This window comes from Lactuca serriola, chromosome 5 (assembly GCF_051521515.1).
Source record: "Lactuca serriola cultivar US96UC23 chromosome 5, Lser_US96UC23_V15, whole genome shotgun sequence".
Classification (NCBI taxonomy): Eukaryota; Viridiplantae; Streptophyta; class Magnoliopsida; order Asterales; family Asteraceae; genus Lactuca; species Lactuca serriola.
In genome coordinates, this window is record NC_136412.1 from 284,594,552 (window position 1) to 284,622,195 (window position 27,644).

Consider the following 27,644-nt stretch of genomic DNA (forward strand, 5'->3'; position numbering starts at 1 on the left):
TCGAGACTTATGGGCCTCGTCCATCAACACCTGCCGTACTCCACTCCAATACGACACCCAGACTCTCCCATGAAGGGTCAACAATCCTCGACTGTCATAGTCGAAAGAAGCTACTCGGCCCACAATCCTATCACACTTCTGCCTCTCCTCTTTTAGGCCCTCGACCTGTGCCTCTCTAATCTGCTCCAACAATGGAGTAATCACCATCATCCTTAGACATATATCTCTAATCGGCGCCGCCATCGCCTTGCGGCTCACGGCGTCGGCCACAACATTGGCCTTGCCCGGATGATAAAGGATCTCACAATCGTAGTCCTTTACCACATCTAACCATCGACGCTGCCTCATGTTCAAATTCGGATGGTCCATGAGGTACCTCAGACTCTTGTGATCCATGTAAATGGTACAGCGGACCCCATAGAGGTAATTAATGTCTCCAAATCTTGAGGGCAAATACCACTTCCCCCAACTCTAAGCGTCGGATAGTTAGCCTCGTGAGGCTTCAACTGTCTAGAGACATAAGCTATCACATGCCTTCGCTGCATCAACACTGCTCCCATCCCTGTGATCGAAGCATCACAATAGACTACGAAGTCATCCACTCCCTCTGGCAGGGTGAGAATTGGTGCCTCGTACAGTCGCTGTCTGAGGGTCTCAAATGTTGTCTGCTGCTCAGTCCCCCAGCAAAACACCACCGACTTCCTAGTCAGTCGGGTGAGTGGAACTGCTATCTTGGAGAAGTCCTGGATGAATCTCCAATAGTACCCTGCCAACCCTAGGAAGCTCTGAATCTCAGATGGAGACCTCGAGACCTCCCACTGCATCACGACCTCTATCTTGGCCGGGTCCACCAATATCTCCTTCTGGTTGACGAGGTGTCCAAGGAACTGCACCTCGTGCAACCAGAACTCGCACTTGGAGAACTTTGCGAAAAATCTCTCTCTCCTCAAAGTCTCTAGCACCTCCCTCAGGTGCTCTTCATGCTGCTCATGAGTCTTGGAATAAACCAAGATATCGTCAATGAACACTATCACAGACTGATCCAATATCGGCCTGCATACGCGGTTCATGAGGTCCATGAACGCGGCTAGAGCATTGGTGAGCCCAAACGGCATCACCACAAACTCATAATGACCATAACGGGTCCTAAAAGTTGTCTTCTGAACATCCTCACCTCTGACCCGCATCTGATGATAACCGGAGCGCAGATCAATCTTGGAAAACCAAGATGCTCCCTAAAGCTGATCGAACAAGTCATCAATCCTCGAGAGTGGGTAACGGTTCTTCACCATTACCTTATTCAACTCCCGGTAATCGATGCACATACGGTGCGACCCATCCTTCTTCTTCACAAACAGGATCGGAGCTCCCTATGGTGAACTACTCGGTCTGATGAAACCCTTGTCTAGCAGCTCTTGCAGCTGCATAGACAACTCTTGCATCTCTGGAGGATCCAACCGATACGGTGCCTTGGCTATCGGAGCCGCACCAGGAACCAGGTCAATCCGAAACTCAACCTGTCTCTCTGGAGGTATCCTAGGAAAATCCTCCGGGAATACGTCCAGGTAGTCTCGCATAATTGGTACATCGTCAACAGTCGCCTTGCCCTTTTCCCGGGCATCCAAAACATAGGCGACGTACCCCACACAACTCTGCTGGAAGTAGCGTCGATCTCTCGCTGCCGAGCAAAGAATCGGTCCGCGCTGTGGCCTATCGCCCTGAACCACTAACTCTCCCCCACCAGGGGTGCAGACTCTCACTAACTGAAGCTCACAATCAATCACTGCCCCATTGGAGCTCAGCCAATCCATACCTACTATAACCTTATTCCCTCGCAGGGGAATGGGAACCAAGTCCACTGAAAACTGCTCATCAAATAACTGCAACGAACAAGCCCTATGTACTCTCGCGACCCTGACGGTCCTATCATCAGCTATCTCAACCTCAAGTGGACAATCCAGCTCCCTCGGAGCTCTGCTGAACCTCTTGCTAAGCGCAAGTGAAACAAAAGATCGGGTAGCCCCCGAATCAAACAATACTGTAGCTGATATGTCGTTCACTAAGAACGACCCTATATAAAAACATATAACCATAAAAAACAATCAAAATTAATAAAGAGATGAAGGGAAGATACGTACCCGTCACCACATCAGGAGTAGCTCGCGCCTCCTCTGTTGTCATCTGAAAAGCTCCATTCTTCGCCACTAGCGCCTCACTTCGGCCCTGACGGCCGTCTGTAATCCTCAATGCTGCAGGGGTAGGTGTTGCCACCTTCCCTGCTGCTGCTGGCAAACTCGGACACTGGGACTTTTTATGTCCCCTCTGATTGCAATGGAAGCAAATTGGATCAGATGTTGTGGTAACGGTGGGAGTAGCTGTACAATCTCTGCTCATATGCCCGGTCCGGCCGCACTTGTAGCAACTGGGACTCCCTGCCTTGCACGCCCCATCGTGCAATCTCCCACACTTGCCACACCGACTGTGGCTCTGCTGTCCTCTAGGTCTGTGATCTGATACCTTGGGCTTTTTGCCCGAACTCCCTGTGCCAGATACTGCCTCTGGCTTCCTCTTCTTCTCCATCTCTAGATCAATCTCCCTCTCACGAGCCCTAACAATCATGTCATCCAGCGTCTTACAGCTGGACTGGCTCACAAACTGGCAGATATCACTCCGCAACATCTCATGGTAACGAGCTTTCTTCATTTCCTCATCAGCTGCATACTGAGGAACAAGAAGAGCTCTATCCCTGAACTTGGCGATAATCTCCGCCACCGTCTCTGTAGTCTGAGTAAGATCCTGAAACTCTCTGGCTAACTGTTGCGCCTCAATAACCGGTGCAAACTCGGCTCTGAACCTGGTAGTAAAATCAGCCCAAGTCATCGCATCAAGTGCTGTGTCATCCCCAATGACATGTCCAATCTCCTCCCACCAATCTTGTGCCCTGTCCTTCAGAAGACAGGATGCTACTCTGACCTTGTCCCCCTCGGTACATCTGCTGGTGCGAAAAGCATTGGCGACATCCACCAACCACCTAGTGCTCGCTATGGGGTCCCACGCCCCATAGTAATCAGGAGCTCCACAGGCTCTGAACTCCCTAAAAGTGATCGTGCGCAACCCTATCATGGTCGCCACCTCAGCATGAAAGGTGCTCAACCTCTCATTCATCAGCTCCAAAATACCCTACTTGATCGAACCAAAGATCACAGGAGTCTGCTCGAGTATGATGCGAGTAAACTCTGAAGAGAGAAACTCCCTAGTCTTATCATCCAAATGCTCGGCTCCCGAGCCTGGTCCTGATCCCTCACCGGCACCTGAACTGCCGACTGCTGGTCTCGGGTGCAACACCACCATTCTGAAACACATAACGACAACGTCAGAAATACTAATATATCTTGATGGATCACTATTACCACAAGTTTCCTGCTTTCGCCTTGGCATTTCTTGATTCAAGTACAGATCCTTTGATTTCAGTAGTATGGGCCCCTACTACCTTCCACATCTATATGTACCTTCCTTAAGAACTGCCTCGACTCCACCAAGTCCCTTCTACTACCACTGCTGATCTCATGCTAATCTCATCCTAGGCTTTCCCTAGGGTAATCGCCAACCCACTCTCTGCCATCAGTTGCATAAGAAATCCCCATTTCCTTCCCCTAACTAGCTCGCGAATACTATTACATACCACTCAGACTAGATAATTCTTCGAATGAGAGTTCCTACCCTATAACAGTTGGACTCAAACGAGAGCTGCGAAATAGAGCTAGACCTAACCTTCTGAAATTATTTAGTCCTGGCAATATGTAACTTAACATACTCGTTTACTAGTTAGTGAAAGACAACTAGAACTCCTAAAAGCACAAAGCAAGCAACATTCGGGCATCGAGTACATAATCAAGCATATACCACTCTGGCTATCATACTGACTAATCTGCACTAGCATACAATACTAAGCTCATACTATCAGGCATAACCTAACCAGGCTATCCTACTGCTGTCTACTCAATACTAGCATGCAATTCTCATAAAGTTGAAACACATATAGCAGGCACATAAGGCATCCTCCTAGATCCTCAGTCCTATTCTAGCATGTTGTTCTAATGAAACTGAAACTGATAATCATAACATAAGCTTGTATGGGTAATTTGGGAGTACTAACTTGAGCTCGGCTGATCGCATGCACCACACCCTTTTTCTCTTTTCAAAACTCTTTCTTTCTAAGTTCTCTTCAAAATTTCTTTTCGAAAACGTTTCTCTTTTAAAAAACTTTCACCATTTCCTTAGTTTGAGTTCAGACATGCTTGAAAGTATGCCTGAATCCCTCAAACCAAGTCTCTGATACCAACCTGTAAAATCCAAAAATACGACCAAAATTTTTTTGTTTGAATAATACTAAAAATCACATCATCAATGACATACCAACAAAACTGTGGAACAAGTATCCCAAAATATCATAACAAATGTAACACAACAACTGTATCCAAACACATCACAGTTTCTAATGAAAACTCCCAGGATAAGAAAACTAAAGCTGTGGTGTGTGCGATGCTATCATCCCGAGCTCTTCCCCTTACTAGCGGAAGTACCTGAAACCAAAAACTGAAACTGTAAGCACGAAGCTTAGTGAGCTCCCCAAACTACCACATACCATACAATAAGACATAAACAACTATTGGGCCTTGCCCACTACATCGGATCGAAGTCCGGAACTAACCAGGCCTTGCCCTCTGCATCAGACCGAAGTCCGAAAACTGCATCAGACGGAAGTCCGGAACTGACTGGGACCTCGTCCCCTGCATCGGACCGAAGTCCGGAACTAACTGCATCAGACCGAAGTTCGGAACTGACTGGGACCCCGTCCCCTACATCGGACCGAAGTTCGGAACTAACTGCATCGGACCAAAGCTCGGAACTGTCTGAACATAGCATAGCATAAACATATCAACTAGCATAAGCATATATACTACATACTGCATCCGACCGAAGTCTGGAACACATAGCACAAAAACATGCTTGAATCACAAAGACATCAAGCACACTGAACTACTGCATCAGACCAAAGTCTGGATCTACTGCTAACTAGACGGGTCAGCATTGTGGTCGTAGACCCGTTCCTACTGGAAGGAAAACTCACCTCGTAACTCTAACTGCTGAGATGCTAAATCCGAAACTGGATGATTGCTGCTCTGGAATTCTCCGGCTACAATTTCCATAAACACTCAATTAGATACCGATAACTGAACTGAGGGTATAATGACCATTTTACCCCTGATTAAAGTCAAAGTCCTTAATTAAGGTCAGCAGTCCATGTTGACCTTAACTCGCCGAGTACCCGAGGCTACTCGTCGAGTTCCTTGAAACTCCTTCCCACTCGCCGAGTCACAGGTGTGACTCGCCGAGTTATGATGATTCTCGATCGAAACCTTAAGGTTACTCGTCGGGTTTCCTTCTAGCAACACGACGGATACACGTGCATTCATAACTTGGGGAAAACTCATCTGACTCGCCGAGTTGTTCATACAACTCGTCGAGTCTATGGCAATCTTCATCGGACTCGCCGAGTTGCTCAACCAACTCATCGAGTCCACGACTATCTTCATATGACTCGTCAAGTCAACCTTGCTACTCGCCGAGTCCAATCAGTCCTTTTTCCATACATACTTGATTTGAGCCAGGCAGCGGTTCCAAATCACAGATCCAAGCTTATAGGGCATGCTTTTCACGTAAAGTTGCAAACTTTACGTGCATGCATAGCTATTAAGGCTCTAAATGCCTATTTTAAGTTCTTCATGGAGCTTCATGCTCAATAGGGACCTCAATCAAGACCAAGGCTGCAACTTTATGCTTCTAGAACCCAAGGAGGGTCCAGATCTGAAGTTACAACTTCAGATCTAGCCCATAACTCATCTTACAAACTTAACAAATTATAAATAAACCCTAGAACTCAACCAATATAAGAGATCTACAAGGAAATGGTGATTTGGGTACCTCTAGAAGATGATAGCAGAGGTAAATGCTGATTCCCACACTCTACTTGCTCCAATCTCCTTCTCCTCTAAGCCTTTTCCCTCCAAAGATCCTCTTTTCAAGCTTCAACACACAAATGGGCACACACACACGGATTAGGGTCTCACAGAGCTCTCTAGAACTATAAAGAGGCACAAAGGGGGCTGAGGTTCCTTTAAATAGGGTGTAAAACCCCGAGATTTAGGGTTTTATCTGCCAGCTCCTACTCGCCGAGTCCTAATATGGACTCGTCGAGTAGGTCACTTATCACACGATCCCACCCGATGCTACTCGACGTGTAGGCCTTAATCCAAGAAATCTTATTTAAACCATACCTGAGGATCAGGGCGTTACAAACTATGCACTCACTTGTTAAAGTGTTGACTCAAAATTCGGGCAGCGCTTTGTTTTTTTCAATCGTCTTTCCTTCGACGAAACCTAATATTATTATCGCTAAGTTTTAGTCTAATATTTATTACGACTAATCACTAGTTTACATTCATCATTAACTCAAAGTCTAATTTCATGATCTATCAAGTAAGGAACAACCAGGTAAGATCATATCGGAGGTAGGGTTCGTTTGGTATACGAAGTATACTTTTTGGAAATCCCACTTTAAACACCTCACTAAATCACAGCCTACACATCATCCCTGTAAGTAGATCAATCAGTATATCGACCTGGAATCACTGATAAATCTTGTTTATAAGTTTATAATAACGATAATGAATTTAAGCATAAGTTATACTTAAAGTATGGTAAGCATAACTCACTTACAAGGGGGTTTAGCGAGGAATCGAGCTCTGCGCGGGCAGAACTTCTGAGCCAAAATCTCTTCTTCTCGGAGCCTTCTGGCGCTCTGGGACTCGCCTCTAACACCTAAGAGGTGCTAGGTAAAAACCTTGAGAGTTGTATGTTGGGCGTAATAAGTACGCGGAGCGTACTGGTGTGGAAAAATGAGAAGAAACGAGCATACGCGGAGCGTACTAGAGTTGTATGTTGGGCGTACTAAGTACACGGGGCGTACCAACAATTACACAGGCCATACGCTGCCACATGTCAGCATCCGGTGGCAAGGCATGGGGAGACAGAAACGGTCAGGATTTAGCCACGTGTTACCTCCGAAGTTAATTAAGAAAATTAATTATTTTCTAAACTCCGTAACTTTCGCATACGAGCTTCGTTTTTGATGTTCTTTATATCCACACGTAGGTAGCGACGTGATCTACAACTTTTATTTATACTCTGTCGGCTAACTTTGATTTATTTTTAAATTTATATTTTAACAGGCTTAGATCGTTAAAGTCCGTTAAAAATTCATAATTTTGACATCCGATGTCCGTTTTCGTCTGTCTTTATACCGTTGAGCTCCTATTAATGAGATCTTCAATTCTTGTTAAGGTTGTGTCGACTAAAAATTGATCGATCTAAAATTCGATTTCCGGGTTGTGTACTGTTATGCTAAATCTTAGAAATATCATAACTTTCTCATACGAAGTCAGATTTGGACGTTCTCTATATGTACGCTCTCGGTTTAATGTACACTACGACTTTTGTTTAGATCTGTAAGGCTAAAAAGTAGTTTATCAAACATTCACTTTTTACGTTATGCGGCGTTGTGCCGATTTAGTCGTAAAACTTAGACGAGTCATAACTTTTTCGTTATAAGTCGGATTTCAGTGTTCTTTATATGCACAAAATCCTTGTGACATATACTATAACTTGGCTAAGATTATTTACACAAAATAATCTTCTATCAAAAAGACATTTTTTTGATTATTATTGTCTCTAAATTGACAAGTTCGCATCTACGAGCATTACGGTTTATTATAGAAGACATGCTTTAGAAGCATGTCTTAAGATAATAATAAACAATATGGCTAGAGGTATGGGGAATTAAGAACTCTTGGGTAATGTCTTTACTTTAAGAAGGCTTTTACCACTTCCTCTTATATAACGCAATATCCGAAACACACATATGTGTATATATTTTCTCTCATCTTTTGTTCATGAATGAAGCTTACTTGCATTTATGTTCTCTTGAAGTTCATATTAGTTATGAACTTCAAGCTTAAGAGTTTTCTTACAAGATTATCATCTTAAATCTAGTTGACAACTTGTTGATGTCTATAAAGTTCAACATTCTTCGTCAACTTTCAAGCCTCCCTAGAGGATCCAAAGAACTACAAAGGTTGTGATTTCTTCATCTTCTTCTTTGGTTGGTCTTGTTTTCTTTCCAAACTTTGCAAGATGATATTTGGTTGGTTTAAACTTGTTTTATATTATTCAAAATGATCACGTCTTCCGTTGCTAAATTTTATGTTTTTGAAACTAATTTTTGAATAAAAACCATCAATTGGTATCAGAGTCACATTGCAAGTTTGGTTAGATTTTTTGATTTTTGGAAATCTTAGTTTTTGCAGAAAATTGATAACTTGGTTTTGTATAAAAACAAGTTCATACATACTTTCAATTTTGTGCGGTTATATCACTATGACAATGTTTATTTATGTCTAATATTTTCATTTTTTTTTCCATTTTTGTCATGTAACCGGTTTCGCGGTACACAACAGGTCAACCTACTGATCGGGCGCCTATGTGGCGTTGACTTTGACTAGTGACAAGGTTGTCACATCAGCTTATTAAGAGGTTAAGAAAAACATTGGCACATAAAGAAAAAAACAAGGTTGCAAAGATTATATCACTATGACAATGTTTATTTATGTCTAATATTTTCATTTTTTTTTCCATTTTTGTCATTTAACCGGTTTCGCGGTACACAACAGGTCAACCTACTGATCGGGCGCTTATGTGGCGCTGACTTTGACTAGTGACAAGGCTGTCACATCAGCTTATTAAGAGGTTAAGAAAAACATTGGCACATAAAGAAAAAAACAAGGTTGCAAAGAATCGAACTCTTGACCTCTCAAATAAATGTGAGGCACTACTTCCACCAGACTATGGGAAAATTACTTGTTCTCTTTGTTGAAAGTTTGCACATAATAGGTAAATTCCTCGAATCCTTTATTATTATTATTATTATTATTATTACTACTCGTATATATGCCTTAAAACGTTTTTATACATAAAGTATACATATAATATCCTAAAATGTCTTTATACATAGTTTTTACATATAAATACATACAAAAACGTATTTATACATAATTTTTACATATAAATCCCTATAAAAACATCTTTTTACATCATACATATATATATATATATATATATATATATATATATATATATATATATATATATATATATATATATATATATATACTCACACACGTAGAAAAACGTCTTTATATATAATTTTTACATACGATTTTAAATATATATATATATATATATATATATATATATATATATATATATATATATATTCAAATGAGAACATTTCTTATATTGAGAATAATTGAGAACAATTTTTAGGCTATCTTTCGGTACACATCTTTCTTATATTTCTCTCCCTACATATCTCTATCATCTTTGTCTCTCTACATATCTCTATCATCTTTCTCTCTCTCTCTCTCCATATCTCTCAAGTAATCTGAACCACCGTCACCATTAACGGACCTCCATCAGAACGACCATAATGACGTCGAAATCACGGTAATGACGCCGGAACCACCCCAATTTTGTCGGAATCATCGAGCTGCTTCTTCACTCTCTGGATCTATTTGGTTTCCCGATGTCATTTCCATATCTCCAAATCTGCTTATTGTCTTCTCCTTCCTTCAGAATTGACCTTCTCTACCTCTTCACTTATCGTCATCTCCCTCGCCTCCCACCATCGAAAATCAGACCGACGTCGCTTAACTCTCTTCAGATTTGTTTTTTCGTCATCTATTGTTAGTCAGAGCGTTGCTCGAGAACCTTATCCCTAACTGCAACTTCGAGATCGAAATCATAGCCTGTGATATGAGTCTCCAGCTTCGTCGGAGAAAAAAGACTCGCCGGAGGAGGGAGACACTGGAGAGGAACAAGGCATCGGAAGACTTAGCTGTTGACCTTCGGATAAAAGCAAATCATCGGTCGCGTTTGTTTAAATTTCTACAATCAGGTCCCTTCCTAAACTTCTTTTTTTGGCGGTTAAATCATAATTTAAGTTGAGACAATTAGGTCACACTTATAATTGAGAAGCGAGAATATGAGTTTAGTTCTAGTGGGCTGCTTTTGAAGAAATAAATATTTAAAAGGTGTATCAAATATATTATGGGCTTACAAAATCCATCTTTGTATATCATTATTCCTATATCATTAAAAAATAAAGACAAACCGTTTAAATAAAATATAATATTACTCAAATTTTAATATTCTACTAGACTGCAGATAGAATTTATAAGTTAAATATATGGGTCATTAATTTAAATAATTGGCAATGCACCATTTTGACTGATTAAGAAATAAATAAATTGTATAAAAGAAGCAAAACTAATAAATAAACATACAAGACGTATCCCATAAATTCCAAATACATAAAATTATTTAATCATATGAATCATATATTAATTAAAAACGTGATTAATTTGTTATTAAAATGTATTTGAGGATTGCTTCTACAAAAACTTGCTAGCTAGTCACAACAACTGTTTTTAACTATTTCTCCTAGACTTCTAGTGTACTGTCATTTTCTCTCTTTCTAATGTGTTGTCAACAACATGTTGAGTCTTAACTATTATCATTTTTTGTTTGTTTTAATTAGAGTTACAATAAAAACCTATATCATTGATATGTAATATTTTATTTTACCGTAACGTAATCTTTGTTTTCATATTTATATTAGTATAATTGTTGTTTTTTTGTTATGATATGAACTTATATAAAGTAGATAGGTATAAGTTTACTATTTAAATATCAATCATGAGAGAAACTATTTATTGATATTCATATTTTTATAGTGAATTATTAATGAAATCAATTGTTAAACTTGTTTAAATTTTTGAAAATAAATAAGTCAAATAAAATTATATACATTACAGAGGATATTAGTTCATATGATTTTTTTATATAAATGGAAAACAACGTTTCTACAACATTTTGTATCTATAAAAGAGATAGCATATAATTTTTTTTAAAAATACATATAATCATATGTGATTAATACATATAATCACATGTGATTAAATACATGAGACACGTATTGAATCGAAAACGGGAATACAAATCAATATTTGTTCTCGTGTATTTAATCACATATGATTAGATTATATGTATCTAATCACATATGATTTAGATGAACAATATTCATTTTGCGTTTTTGATTCGATATTTGTTCTCGTGTATTTAATCACATGTGATTATATGTATCAAATTACATATGATTTATATGTGCAAGATTTGTTTTTGCATTTTTGATTCAAAAGTTGTTCTTTGTCCATATTAATCATATGTGATTAAATACATATAATCACACGTGATTAAATACATATAATCACACGTTATTAAATACATGAGAAAATAATTGAATTGAAAAATAGAAAACAAATATTGTCTACATAAATAATATGTGATTCGATACATATAATCATAAGTGATTATATGTATTTAATCACATAAATAATATGTGATTCAATACATATAATCACTTGTGATTATATGTATCGAATCACATATGATTAACGTTGACGAAGAACAATTACAGAATCGAGAACGCGATAATGAATCTTGTCTACATAAATCATATGTGATTCAATAGTTGTTCTCGTGTATTTAAATATATATTATCACATAACAATTATTGAATCGAGAATACGATAATGAATCTTGTCCACATAAATCACATGTGATTCAATAGTTGTTCTCGTGTATTTAAATATATATAATCACATAAATCATATGTGATTAAATACATATAATCACATGTGATTATATGTATCTAATCACATATGATTTATATGGACAAAAAGAATTTTGTCCATATAAATCATATGTGATTAGATACATATAATCATATGTGATTATATAGAAGTGAACAACCATTGAATCAAAAACGCACAAACAAATCTTTGTTCACATTAATCATACGTTATTAAATACATATATTCGGATATGATTAAATACATGATAAAAATTACTGAATGAAAAACATAAAAACAAATATTTTTTTATATAAATCATATGTGATTAGATACATATAATGACATGTGATTATATGGATTTAATCACATGTGATTTATGTGATTAAATACATATAATTACATATGCTTTATGCCATTATATGCATTTAAGCACATAAGGTGTTGGTGGTTGTAGGTAGTGGGTGACAGTCTTGTGGTGGTGCCTGGCGGGTTGTCATTATGGTGGAAGTGGGGGGTGGTAGGTAGTAGTAATGGGTGGTGGTGGTTGATGGTGAATGATGGGGGTTGTGGGTAATAATTGGTTTGTAGTGATGGGTGGTGGTTGTGATGGTAATAGGTAGTGGGTGGCGGTGGTGAAGGATGGTGTGTGGGGGTGGGAGTGGTGGCTATGATGGGTTGTTGGTGGTGGTATTGATGGGTAAGTGATGGCGGGTGGTGGTGGCATGTGGTGATGTCTGGTGTTGGTGGTGGTGGTTGTGGAAGGCGGTGAGTAGTGATGGTTGTAGGTGGTGATAATGTAGGTGGTAAAGATAGTGTTGGTGGGTGGTGATAATGATGACGGGTGGTGGTGATGGATGATGATGGTTAGTGGTTAGTGGTGGTGGTGGTGGCGAGCGATGGTGATGGGTGGTGGTGGTTTATGGTGGTTTTTGTGGTGATGGGTGGTGGAGGTGGGTGGTAGGTTGGTGGTGGTGAAAGGTAGTGATGGTGGTTTTGGTGGGTGGGTGGTGGTGATGGGTGGTGGGTGGTGGTAGTGGCAGGTGGTGGTCATAATGGTGGATGGTAGTGATATGTGGGTGTGTTGTGGGAGTGATGGTTACGGGTGGTTTACTTATTTTTTATTTATGTTAATATTATTTAAAAAAAATTATGTTGTCTAAATTTGTTCACAAATATTTTCGCAATAAGAAATGTCATTGATTGAACGTTGTCACATATATATATATATATATATATATATATATATATATATATATATATATATATATATATATATATATATATATAATATTTTAAGGAAAAAATTTCATTTTATTTGACATCTTTTTAATTGTCATCGTACAATGAGTGAGAAGCATTTTTGAATGGTAAAGCTAATTCTTTTAAAGACTACATTCGAAGATCTAGGGGATATAACATTACTATGCATGATTCGTTGTACTCTTTTAAGAAGCTCTACCACATCCGGTGCGAGGAAACCAAACGTATCAAATGCAAATGGTATGAACACGTGTTGATTTTCCAGGCACGATCTCTCATGTTTGGTGACTTCTCCTTTGGCTGCTTTTAAAGCAGCATGTCCCGCTGTGAAACCCCCAGCCCTCAGGCCCACAAGAAGGGATACCCCTATAAGATCCACACATGCGTGTTTCCCTCCGACCCATCCAAAAATCAAAATGTCAGCCGGTCTGAGGGTTGACCTTCCTTCTGTCGAGTCAGTCAAGAAATTAATAGGTGTCTCTTTCTTAGCGGAAACCCTGGCACACTTAAATATGTCAAACAAAACAACCCTAACCATATCGTGCCTATATTTGAATCCCGGGAGTTCTTTACAGTGAACTGCATGCTCTCCAAAATAGTCCAAACATGCCTTGCGACACACATGACATATTTTGTCAGCTGGGAAAATGGGAATCATGAGTCGATATTTGAGAATAGTACGATACTCCACGGGAGACATGTGTTAGCCAAGCCCATCTATAGGGATAGCCAGAAGAAAAATCTTGAGCATGTGGTGCACGTAAACACTGAAAAACCGCTTTCTACCGAGCCGTAGGTTCAAATAAAAACATTAAATAAAGTGAGAACGATTTTTAACCAATCATTTTATTTGATTTATTTTATAAAATTAATTGATTAAATTAATCACTAAAGGTATTTGTGGTATTTTGATATTGAATTAAATATCAGCATTAAATAAATCCTTATTATTATGGAAGTAGTTTTACTGATTGATTATTTCCATTATATAAATTGTTATTGTATCTCTCTTGTAACAACCAATTCACACACCACCGTCATCTTCTTCATCCGACAAACTACACCTATTTGAGAAATGTTATAAACAAAAGAAATCATCATCACAACAGAAATCATCATTGACTGTTTCATGGAGATTTGTTTTCTTCAAGTCGGCATCCTCCGTTCTCTCTTACTCACTAAGTCGCACCACCAATCCACATAAAGAGCCATGCGGGCATAGAAATCGGAAAATCGGCAAGGTTTTCTCTTTCTAAATTAATTCGTTTCAGTCGTTTCAAATTCAATTTTCTTTTGTTGTTTGAATATTTGGTTTTGTTAATAGATAAAAGTTGTCTAATAGATTTTTTTACACTGCTATATAGATTTCGTCAATGATTATAGGCTCTATTCTTTATTTATTTTAAAAGACAATTAGACTCATCGGTGTGGTATGCGGTTCTAGACCGCGGCCGCGTCACGTGGGACAGAAACACCGCCCCTAGGGTGCGGTTTTGGGCGGTCGAGACCGCACTGCGGCCTTTGAGGACCGCGTTCGCTGATTGGCTGCCACTTTTTGACCGTTCAAAGATTCTTGCGAACGGATTTTTTTTTTTTTTGTTTTGTTTTTTTTTTTTTTTTTTTTTTTTTTTTTTTTTTTTTTTTAACCTTTTACTCCATCTATATATACATATGTTATTACTTTTACATTTACACAACCTTTAAACATATATAAATACAACCATTTCATCCAATTTTCTTTGAAAAATGTCATCTTCCAAACGATCTAACAAAGAAAAAACACCAGTCAGAAATACCAACACCCCAGTACCTTCGTTTGATCAACCGATATTCTCACTTCCGTGTTATCACTACGGCGGTATGTATCCGTATTTTCCACAACGGCCAGGGCAACCACAACCACAAACACCACCACTACCACAACCCGACCCGGATTTTAATCCATTTGATTTTTTGTCCCAACCCGAGTTTGTGCAACAAACACAAACACAACCAGAAACGGTCGTTTCTGATTCTGAACCGGAATTCGTTACAGAAACTCAGCCCACTCGAGCAGCGACTAAAAGAAAAGAGAAGGCGGAGGCTAAATGTTGGGAACCTTTGGAAGCGTTGGTGTTGGCACAATCTTGGATCGATATTTCAGAAGACGCGTCGGTTGGAAAAGACCAAAAGCATGACCGCTTTTGGATTCGCGTTTTACACAGGTTCCATAAAGGAATGAACCGTGGAGAATACCGTTCAAAACATCAAGTGTACTCCAAATGGGGGAAGATGAACAAGGAAATCATGTTGTTTAATGACTTGTGGAACAACATGAAACGTCAATGGAAAAGTGGAGAAAGCGATGAAGTCATTTTGAAGAAAGCGTTGAAAGTGTATCAAAAAGAAAATCTGAAGGCTTTCAAGTTTCTGGAAGTTTGGCATTTTTTGAAAGATAACAGGAAACGGCTGAGTAGCAAAACATTTGACCAACATATCGACAGTGGGTCAAAACGCAGCAGAACATCTGAGTCCGACCACACTACATCAGATGCTCGTGTTCAGTTTGATCTGAACGAAGATGAACCTGTTCCAGTTTCACCACCTTCCCGACCATTGGGAAGAGACAAATCAAAAAGCAAAGGCAAAGGCAAATCGTCGGATTCAGATGATTTGAAAGAAATGGGAACCGACATGAAGGATATAAAAGAGAGAATGGACCAGATTTTGAAAATTGCTTCTGAAAGAGAGCTTCGAAAACAAAGGGAGAGCGACATGCGAATACTAGCAATGGACACGTCGAATATGACCGGGGCCGAGCTTGAAGTGGTTTTGGCGATGAAAGAGGAAGTGAAAAACCGTTACGTGAATCGTGGCTAATTTCTAGTTTTTTTTTTTCAAGTTTTTAATGGTTTCTTGTGTGTTTTTTTTTAAAGTTGTTGGTTTTTTGTTTCTACTTTGTTTTTCTAAATTTTTAGGTTTTTTTTTTATTTTTTAAATTAAGTAATGTATGATATTTGTATTTTTAATTAATGAATTATTATGTTTTTTTTATTAAAAAATAAGTTTTATTAAATTAAAATAGTTAACAAAAAAAAAAAAAAAAAAAAACTAAAACTGTGGCACCACACCCTTGGTGTGGCAAGAAACCACACTTAAATGGTAAAATATGATGTGGCGCTTACGTGGCGAGGGAGGGAGTGCGGTTTCGGTGGCACCACTCCCTCCAGCCTTACATCAAATAAAGAGGACATTGCGTTTGATTTTAAATAGTTTTAACTTTGCATCGACGATTTCTTTATATTTTTTCTATTAATTAATAAGGAGATAAAGATATATGTAATTTTCAATTTGGAAACAATCGGAAGGAATTAATCTTTTGTACTTGTTTGATTTAAAAGGTTTTTGCGTTTGTTTTTTTACATATTTTTTGTTCGGAATTCTCTATTGTGTATATTGAATTATATGCATTTTTTTAATGCAAATGTCATTGTTTGTGTATGTTATTTTCATTCAAAGTTGTTATTCTGTATGGAATTTGTGATATTCTATCTTGAATATTGTTTTGACACTTGGTTATTATTTATAAATTAATTAATCTATGTTTGTTCTGCAATGAATTTATGATATTTTATCCAGAATATTAGTTGATAGTTGGTTATGTTTTATTACTTTATTGATTATGATGATACTTTTATATGAATATCAGTCTTATATAATAATCTTACAGCGGATCCAATAAACAATCAAAGAAAAAGATTGATGATGAACATTTTATTTAAGATCAACTTAATGCTTCTGATGTTATTCTATTATACAACTTAGTGTTTGTGTTACTTTGTTTTGAATTTCTATATAAATCTTAGTATTTTTATTGCTATTCTTTATGAATTTTTGCATATAACCAATTCTTTATGTTTTTGGTTTTTATATTTTCAGGTTAAAAGGAACTCGAAAAAAGAAAAAATGATGAAGGCCAAGAAAGAAACAAAGACCAAAATAAAAAAATTTAGTAAAATACATATAAATTAATTAACTTGTTTTGTCTTGAATTTGTGTGTATACTTTATTTTTGTATAAGTTCATATTTTTATGTATGTTAATGTTTTATTATGACTTTTCTCAATATAAATTTTTGTTTATATTATTATTCAATAAAAAATTCGTTATATTGTTAATATTTTTGTATATACATTCTATTACGAATATGCATTATCGGCTAGAATTTAGCAAGCATATAATATATTCCATGATGAATATTAACTTGAAATTTTTAGTTATAACATGAAATTTAAATATTCAGAGTTTTAAAAATTTTGAAATTTAAAAGTTTTAAATTTTAAATTTGGAAAATTTAAGAATCCTTTAAATTTCTCTTATTTCTATGATTATCTAAAAATACAATTACTATTTTACCCTTTCACATTATTAATCCAGTTTTTAATAATAATTTTTATTAATTACCAAAAATAATTTAACTAAAGAAAAATTGGTTGAGAAACATTTTTACGTCCTCACTTTATTTAGTGTTTTTATTTGAACCATCCCTTATATATATATATATATATATATATATATATATATATATATATATATATATATATATATATATATATATACACGTATGTATTTTATTATTTTAATATATACATTCACAAACAAAAATCATAATTTTGAATATGTATAAAAACTTAAAAATTGTATTTATACGTATACAATTTTATTTAAAATAAATGTTGAAATTCATAAATGTTAAAAATCATATTTATATGTTAAAAAGCATAATTACACGTATAAAATCGTATTTAAAAGATTGTATCTACAAATCATATTTAAAAAATACTATCAAAAAAATAGTATTTATTTGTATAAAAATGTATTTAAAAATAAGTGTTTTAATTCGTAAGATAAAAAATATTAATAATAGTAATATTAATAATATTTATATTTATAATAATAATAATAATAACAATAATAATAATAATAATAATAATAATTCGTAAAAAGATATATAATCATTTTTAAACGTCAAAAAAATACAGTTTTTATGTTTAAATATTACTTCATCCGTCCCAAATTAATTATCCACTTTTGACTTTTGAAGTTTTTTTCTTCAACTTTGACTTTAAATATTTTTATTGGTGTTATATATTACTTGATGAACTTATAACAATGAAAAGACATTTAAATTACAATTCTTTCATATATTTTGCATCAAGTATTATCTATAAAAAAATATTTAAAATCAAAGATGAAGAATAAAGACTTTAAAAATCAAATGTGGATAATTAATTTGGGACGGTGGTATTAATATATACGTTTTATATAAGAATAATATACATAATATTAATACTAATAATATTAATAGTGTGATAATGGATATATACTAATGTATAGTTATATTTAACCTAAAAATGGTTTGTCTTGTTGGCGATGGCGCTGGCTTCTGACTTTGAAGGCTGGGGATCGAATCCCCACACCCCCCCCCCTTTTGCATTTCCTTCCTATTGCAAACTAATTTTTTAAATTAAATTTTTAGTTAAGAAATTAACACGCTGAGATGGAGCCACGTCAACCAGGGATTCTGCTACCACCACATAGCCTTTGGTTACTTGCTGGGGAGAGCCTAACCAGCTAAATGGCGAAAATGAAAAAAAGTTTGAAAATATTGGACTTTAACGCACCTAAAATCGTTGTAGGGACAAAACTGACAAAAATCGCAAAACTTAAGGACTTTTATGTCGAAATGTCTTTTATTACGTGACAAAAGTTTCATGCATCTTTTGTCCTTTAAAGTTGTCTTACAAAAATAAAGGTTGTTTAATGTATATGTTGATATGTATGATGTGCATAAACTAGCTAATGACCATTGTGTTTGTTGTTTTGTTTTGTTGGATGTTTTATAAAAATGGTTGTAATAATTTATTTATTCATATGATATGTAATAAATTAAATAAATTAGTTTCTTGGTTTATTTTTGTAAGTAATAGATTAGTTGTTAGAAATAATTGATTTGTACAAAAACGTAACAAAGAATGAAGTTGGAACCATTTTTTGAAAACCAAAGAGCAATTTTCGAGTTTAAAAGGTGTGCATGATTTTCAGTGACAACTTAAAACTGTCGCTAAAGCTGTTTACAAAGAGTTGTTGGACTTTTAGCGACAATTATTGAAATATAGATATAAAGAAGCATTTCCAATCTCTTGCAAGCAAATAGTGTTTTCTCAAGTGGGAGCTTCTAGAACAACATTATAAGAAGATTTTTCGTCCCTTAAATGTTCATTTAGGAATTGACTTGACATTTTTTGTGTTGTCTCACAAAAAAAATGTCATTAGTTGGTTATGTTTATGCACATATATTTTATGCATGTTTGTGTTGTTTATTTTATGCAATTATTTTGTGTGGTCAATAAATTAGTTTTTCATATGCTAAAATAATTTTTGGACAAAATAAACATCACATTGAGTTTGGTTTTCGAAATTTGTAATGTGGATATAAGATGTAACAAGTTATTGTCTTAAAAAAATTCGGGTTTATAAAAACGTTAATAATGTCAAATTTTGAAATCCTCAAATATAAATTTTAAAATGGTGATTTTGTAACTTATACAATCTCTAAATGTATAAGTAATAAAAAGAAGTTTTATTAAATGTATAAAAGGTTTAAATGCGCTCAAACTTAATACCAGTTATTAAAATTGAATCATTTCGAATTATACAAAAACTAACTTTTTATATAGAACCTTTAAAAATGATTTTCTTTTGAAAATTGGTATAATGGCTTATTATATGCATGTAATAACCATGATATCATATGTTTTTAAAACTAGAGTTATAAAACATATAAAAGACCCTTTTTACAAACCTCAAAACTCTCTTGCTTAGGTATCATTTATCACAAAAGATTTCCGATCAAATTGTCCAATTTGAGAAACTTGTGTAATCGGCCTATAACTTTGCAAAATCCTTTATCCCATCTATTTGAATTCAACCCGGTAGGAATTATTAGCAAACTCATAAATCTAGGAATTATATAGTAAGATATAATTGATAATCGATATCTACCGGGTTGAATTCAAATAGATGGGATAAAGGACACATAACCATTTATTTGTTTTGTAACTTGGATCTTAGACTTTAATAATTAATGTTTTCGGAAACTAAAAGGGTATTAATTATTAAAAAATTTAAATATTAAAAAATACTAAATGAATTTGGTTAAAATTTTGTAGTTAAATAATCCATTCTCATTACCATGAAATTGTCATTTTCTTTAATGACTTAATGAAACAATAATATTCACTAGATACAACTTCAATGAATGAGTTCATGTCTTAAGAGACAATCTCGTGAGAGATATGAAATTGTATACACTTAAATGTCCTAGTCCTAAACTATTTGCTTTGAGCAATAAGCTTAAACATGATACCTAGTAAAGGCATCATTGTGATGCTAAAGATGATTCAAACATCAAACTAGGAATAGTTCAAGGCCCAAAAGAGTCACATTATGTGATCTAGGAGGCCAATGTCTTACGAACCGAACACCTTTAAACCCAAGAAATTCTATAAGGCTGTTAGGTACAATTTGTGCCCCTTTTTGCACACCTTTTAGTCCCATTTCATGTATCTATTTAGCGTAATTGTCCTTTATTTGTCTTGCATTTCATCATATTTCATGTTAGTCTCTAGAACAACCTTATCTGCACATTATCATGTCTTTTTAAGGTAAACGGAGGTTGGAACGCGCTTTAGGAGGTGCCGGGAAGCATTGGTGAAGATTTCAGGATGATTGGGCGAAGAACGAAAAAGTTGGAAAAATCAAGTTTGAATTCAGAGTTAGAGGGGTACACGGGCCGTGTTGGATTTACACTGCAAAATCAACACGGGCTGTGTTGACCAAAAAGAGGAGTTGTTGACCTTGCTGAATAAGGTCCGTGTCAAATTTACTCTATGTCCAACACGGGCCGTGTTCGACCCAGAAACCAACTTTTGACAGTTTTTCCTATCTTCCATATTACGGGTTGAGGGCCATTTTTACACGCACACAACATACCAAAGTACATTTTGAGAGGGGATTTCGAAGGTTATTGCAAGGGATTAATCATTAATCTTTTGGAAACATTATTTCTAGTATTTGTAAGTTGTAATTGCATATTTTTCCATCTTATTTCTTGTTTGATTTGTTCTAAGCCATGTGTGGCTAAGAAACCCTAGTTTCTAGTTCTTGTTCAGAACATGTTGATTGCTTGACTTGAAGCATATGATTTGATGTTTGATTTGTGATTCTATTCTTATGATTATGTTTTTGTTTGAACTAGAACCCTAAATTTGATTTGTGTTTGATTGACCACTTTCATGAATTGAATTTTTGTGCAGTTAGTTAACTTTTAGGGCACCTAATCGTTCTATTAAGTTAATAATTGGTAACAAGCAATAAGTTTTCTTATTGTAAAACATATATCACATGTTTCCTCACTTCCGAGCGTATGAGAAGAAATGAACATCGTTGGGAAGCTTATACAAAACTTAATGCAGTTTTTCAATACAATCTAAGAGCGTGTTTAGGTTGAATTAGTGAAGCTAGGTCTAGTCAAAGAGCGTATTTTGGTTAGATAATTTGGCAAGCGAGAGGTATTAGAGCGTGTTAAAATCTTTTACTACCAACTTAAAATAGCAATCTTGAATTACATCAAGTCATAATCAAATTGAAAAACAACATTGAGAACTGGAACTAGAAGCACTTTTACAAGTTGTTTACAAATCTATTTCATTTTTTTGCATGTTCCCAAGTTGATTGTTATTTTATTATTTCACTTTTGCAAACAAATCCCCCTTCTTGTGATCAAAGTACCTTGCGCAAAGAGATATAGACTTTTGTCCTGTGTCTCTGTGGTTCGACCCTGCTTTCCTTATACTACTTTTTAGTGCCTTAAAGCAGTGTATTTGGAGTCTATTGTACCCCTTTATTTGTTGGGTTTGACACGCCTAACAAAGGCCCATATAGATGGATCTTGTTTCTTTTGTAGAGAAACTAGACATTGGAAGAGGATCTGCTCCTCTTATCTGGAAATAAAGTCTGGAAGAGTCTAGTACTTCAGGTATCTACTAAATAGAACTCATACTTTTCATATAAAACTTAGGTACTTGGTACCTAAATGATAATCTAATATTTGTAAATGGCTTGCAGATATTTACAAAAGAGAAACCAACTGAGCACAATCAAGTTGGAACTACACTCTCGGAGTTTAGTTTATTAATTATGCTAGGAATATAATTCACTTGTATTAGGAAACATTTTTTTTGTTTTGGAACAGTGTATGTTTTAATTTATCTTACCTAAATATATGACTCAGTTTAATTTATAAATGATTAACTATTTACTTAAATCAGTTTTCATAACGATCACCTTCATATTCGGAAATGATTAAAATTTTGTTTATGAGACTAGATCTCTTAATAAGAATTATAAAGTAAATATCAATATTTTATAAATAATAAGTTGTATATGCAAAATACTTTTGACTTAAACTTGTTTTAAATCAAACTCATCTTTGACATTGTTATCTTTATTATATAAATGACATTCACATACTCCAACTTCAAGAAAGGGATCATTGAAGGCAAATAATGTATTTTATTTGACATATGTAAATCTTATTTATATATAAAGATTCCTAATGATATTTTCACTAAGTAGTAGAGAAAATAATTATTAAGGAACTATATATACACTATGGTGTATGACTTCCTTTCTAATGAATGTCTAAGATTTATCATACGATACCAAATCAACTTTATTAACAACTATAGTAGTTATAAATTATATTTCACATGGTAAAACATAATCATGAATTATTTTTTTAAGTTTTGGAATATAAAGTTGAAGTACAAACCGGTAAGAACCATCAAAGGCCTTAATGATAATAAATGATGAATTAAATCATACTTGGTATGATTTGCTTTCTAATCGCTAGAAATGTCCTGCTTTTATTTCCTTGAGATAACACCTAGAACACTATCAATTGTATCTTGAGTACAAACACCAACTAACTAGTACATATAACACTTCCTTCATAAGATTTTGTATGGAAAGGTTTCATCCATATCTGTAACGACCATAAAATTCCAACCGATTTAAACTTTTCAAAAACAACCCGATTTCATAAAATTATTACAAAAAGGTTTTCAATACAATTATCTCAGAGTATTCCTAGAATCACATCACAAAACATAATCATGAGGAGTGGTACGATCACGCCTTTGCCTTGCCACAGTCTCCCGAAGAACCTGAAAAACATTAAACCACAACTGTAAGCCCGAAAGCTTAGTGAGATATCCCCAAAATACCAACCACATGTACCATACATGCATAACATGCCATATCATAACAGAACACAGAACAACCATGCACTTCGGGTCTACTGTGACTGGTCCGCCGCACCGGCCTTCAGTCCACCTAGTCCACCCTCCGAGTCTAACCACATACATCGAGTCTACAGTGTGATTGGTCCGCCCGCACCGGGCCTTCAATCCACCTGGTCCACTCTCTGAGTCTACAGTATGACTGGTCCGCCCGCACCGGGCCTTCAGTCAGCCTGGTCCACTCTCCGATCCTCGGCACGTCTGGTCCGCCCTCTTGGGGCCTACAGCCTATCCGGATCGCTCGTTGGGCCTTTGGGATAACCGGTCCGCCCTGGGTATGTTGGCCTACAACACAAATCAGGTCCCGCCTCAACCCAACCCCAGTCTAACAACCATGTGCACATAAACATTCAATCATATAACATATCACATCCAATCAAACCGATCTAACAGATCACATATCATAACATCATCCTAACCAGGATACCGACCTAACCGGTCACTAGCATAGCATTATCCTGTATACCAGGATACCGACCTTAACCAGGTCTCTAACATATACCATCCTAACTACCAGGATGCAACACAACAAACAAAACATAACAACGATACCTGGATCACAATCCGATAAAAGGGCCGGCCTTGGTGCCGTAGACCCTGTCGATATAGTGAGGATAACTCACCTCGCAACTGCCGACTGAACAGATAAACCCAGGCTGCTCCGACCACTGATACGATCTCCAACACTGGCCAACACCAAAACTCTGAACTCAAAACAAAAGCCAACAATTACCAAAATGCCCCTGGAAATCAACTGGTCAACCCTTGGTCAAAGTTAAAGTCGAAGTCAAACCCTGACTGACTCTACTCGCCGAGTCAACCCGATGACTCGCCTAGTCCCCATGCACATAACTTCCCCAATCCGCGACTCAACTCACCGAGTCACCCCGAGACTCGCCGAGTCCAACAACTCTGAGTCCTTTCACACTCGACTCACCGAGTCATCCCTTGACTCACCGATTCACAGCTCAACCAGAAGAAAGGTTAGGACCTCACGACCAGACTCGCCGAGTCCAAGAACAGACTCGCCGAGTCCAAGTCTATCTGCAACCAACTCGCCGAGTTGTTCTTCCAACTCGCCGAGTTCCTGACCATATTCAACCAACTCGCCGAGTTGTTCTTCCAACTCGTCGAGTTCCAGCCTATCTTCAAGCAGCTCGCCGAGTACACCCTTGTGACTCGCCGAGTACCCCTATATCTGAAACCATATAGAGGCTTTCCAAGCCATGCAAAAGCTCTAAACCATAGATCTACTCTTTTACAAGCCATCCATCACGTAAAGTGACAAACTTTACGTGGATCCAAAGAGATCTAGGCATTTTACACTCTAGGGCTAGGGTTTGGGACAAAAGAGTTTCACCAAACACTCAAGAATCGGGACTTTATGACATATAGGACCATCATAAGCTTAGATCTGAAGTAGCATCCTCATATCCAAGCTTCTATCTCAATTTAGATGTCATAAGAACCACCACACATGAACCCATGAAGAAAATAGCTTAAAGAAATGGTTCCTTACCCCTGGAATGATCCCGACCAACTGTAGATTCCTGATCTCCCCAAGCTTCTTGATACAAGCCTCCAATCTTCAAGCTTAAAGCACCAAAGATCCTTCTCCAAGCTTTAATTCACTCAACAATGGGGTCTCCTCACGAATTTAGGGCTTCTGGAACTCAAGGAATGGTAAAGAGGCTGGGGAGAAGATATGATGTTCTTTATATAGGGCTCAACCCTCGAAATTAGGGTTTTCTCCACTCAGCACCAACTCGCCGAGTCCATCCATGCTACTCGCCGAGTTGGTCACTTAACACGCGACTAGAGTCGCGACCCTACTTGCCGAGTCCACTCGTGGACTCGCCGATTTGCCCTTTCCCATTTACACTTTTAGCCCTTCAACTCTACTCTTGATATTCCAGGATGTTACAATATCTTATTGAATCCTATGTTGGACTAAAGCTTCTAAACCCAAAATCTACTGAATACATATTTGTATATAATAATCTAAATGTGGCTTAGATTATTATAAGCAAACCCACCAAGAATAAGTTTTTCTTATTCCTCTGATAGACGAGTTAGCAGAAAGCAAGTTTCTAACGACAAAACAAGTACAAGATACATGGAACTTGAAGCAGCTCAAGAACCATAACCTGATGTAGTTACAATTGGTACTAGTTTTTAACAAGGATTGTTAAACTTGAATAATAGTTATTCATAAACATAAATTATTCGCATTAGTGGTAGAAATCATCTATGACTTGAGAAATGTGGAATCTCCCATTGAGGATCTTTTATTGATGGTTTCTAGCAAATCCATCAAATACCAAGATGCTATGCTAGATCTTGAATATGATTAATGACTTAGAGTCATGAACATATGATAATCAAGTGTGGTCTTGATTGAACTTTCTCTCTATACCAAGGCTAGAAAGAGTAAGTTATTTTTATTGAAAGAATGCATTACATGGATAATCACACACATTTAAAGCAAGGCTTGTTATAAAAGAATTTTCTCATACTCATGTCATTTACTATGGTCCTTATCATATTCTTAATATGAAATATAGCAAATAGATTTCAAGGTAGACCACTTTTGTAACACTTGAATTTGGAAAGTTTCATATTTAATATCTATTCTAAAAAGTTTGCAAAGTATGTCCTTAAGCTAGTATGCGGGGCGTACTGGGTAGTACGCATAGCGTACTAGCCTGATTATGATCGCGGAGCTCATCCATGTACGTTGGGTGTACGTTGAGTACGCATGGCGTATGCGAGCAATTATGAAACCCTAATTTTTAGGGCTTGCACCCTATATAAACCTTATGATAGCCTAATTTGTTCATGTTTAGACAGCCTCCACCCTCCCTTGTCCAGAAATCGAAACCCTATAAGTTCTTGAGAGTTTTGAGCCAATTAGTGTGTTTGTTGGTGTTTTGTGAAGGAGAAGAAGTGGAACATTTGGACTTGTATTTGGAGCTTGAGGATCCATGATTAGTTCATCATTTGCTACCTTTTGAGGTAAAAATCTCCCATCTTGCTAATCTTTGACGCTAGATCTAGTTATGTGCTATTTTGTGCTTTTTGAGTCCTTGGAGTTATTGTTGAGCCTCTTGATTCACTCCAGAAGTAATTGATGGTAGATCTAGGGTTCTTTTGGTCCCTTTGTCCATAAAAATGCAAGTTTTTGGGGTGTTTATGAAATCATGCATGTGTTATGACCCTTTGTTATGTTCTTTTGAGCTACAAAACCCCATTAAGCCATGCATGCACGTAAAGTTGCCAACTTTACATGATAAGCCAGCTTAAGGAAGTCAGATCTGAGAGCAGGGTTGAAGTCTTAACCAAATAAGAGCTTAATGATGAAAGTTGGCCAATTGGGGAGTATGATGGGCTTACAAGCTGGTACGTTGCACATAAAAGCCCCAAAGCATGTATGCTAAGTGTACGAGCTGAGTACGCTCCGCATACTCAGCAGTGGGCTTCAGAGTTTTGGGCTTTTTGTTATTGGGCCCATGTTGGACCTTAGGATTCTACAAATTTTTTGGGCTATCAAAATTCTATTTTTGTGCTGATGCTATTTTATTGGAATCTTTTGGTTGAAGGCCCATGAAGGGATTTAGGCCCCATTTGGAAATTTAGGCCATATTTGGGCCTTGGTGATCATTTTGGAATGTGGGCCTTTTGGATAGTTGGCTTGGACCAAGTTAGGTAAAGGGTAAAAAGGGTTTTTACCCTAGTTTGAACTTTGAGTGTGAGTCGAGATCCAATTATTAATTGGATGATATCTTATGTTGATATCACGAAGATTTTAGCGGACCATCTACCAGAGGATTATTTTTGAGATTCAGTAGTCTGATGTGAGTTTCCTCACTGGGTTTAGTGGGTCGAAGGCACCAACGCCTACCCATGATTATTATGTTAGGATGCTAGATGTCTGTGTGACTCTTGCATGTGTTATGTGCTGATATGTATACCAAGCGGGGCTCGATGTCGGGCGAGGCCCGATGACTGAATTGTATGTCATTGACTTTGTGATTATCATACATGTTAGCATGATTATAAGTTTATATGTTCATATGTGTACCGGGCGGGGCCCGATGTCAGTCGTGGCCTAATGAATGACATATTTGTAACCCGAGCGGGGCTCGAAGTCAGGCGAGGCCCGAGGTCGAGT

General features: G+C 36.6%; 1 long non-coding RNA gene across 1 annotated transcript; it reads left to right on the forward strand.

Annotated features, from left to right (window-relative positions):
* The first annotated feature begins 9,452 nt into the window (after positions 1-9,452).
* On the forward strand, positions 9,453-13,023 carry LOC145051682 (uncharacterized). Its single transcript, XR_013683769.1, has 2 exons — positions 9,453-10,072; positions 12,265-13,023. It is a non-coding gene; the product is annotated as an uncharacterized LOC145051682 (long non-coding RNA).
* The last annotated feature ends 14,621 nt before the right edge of the window (positions 13,024-27,644 follow it).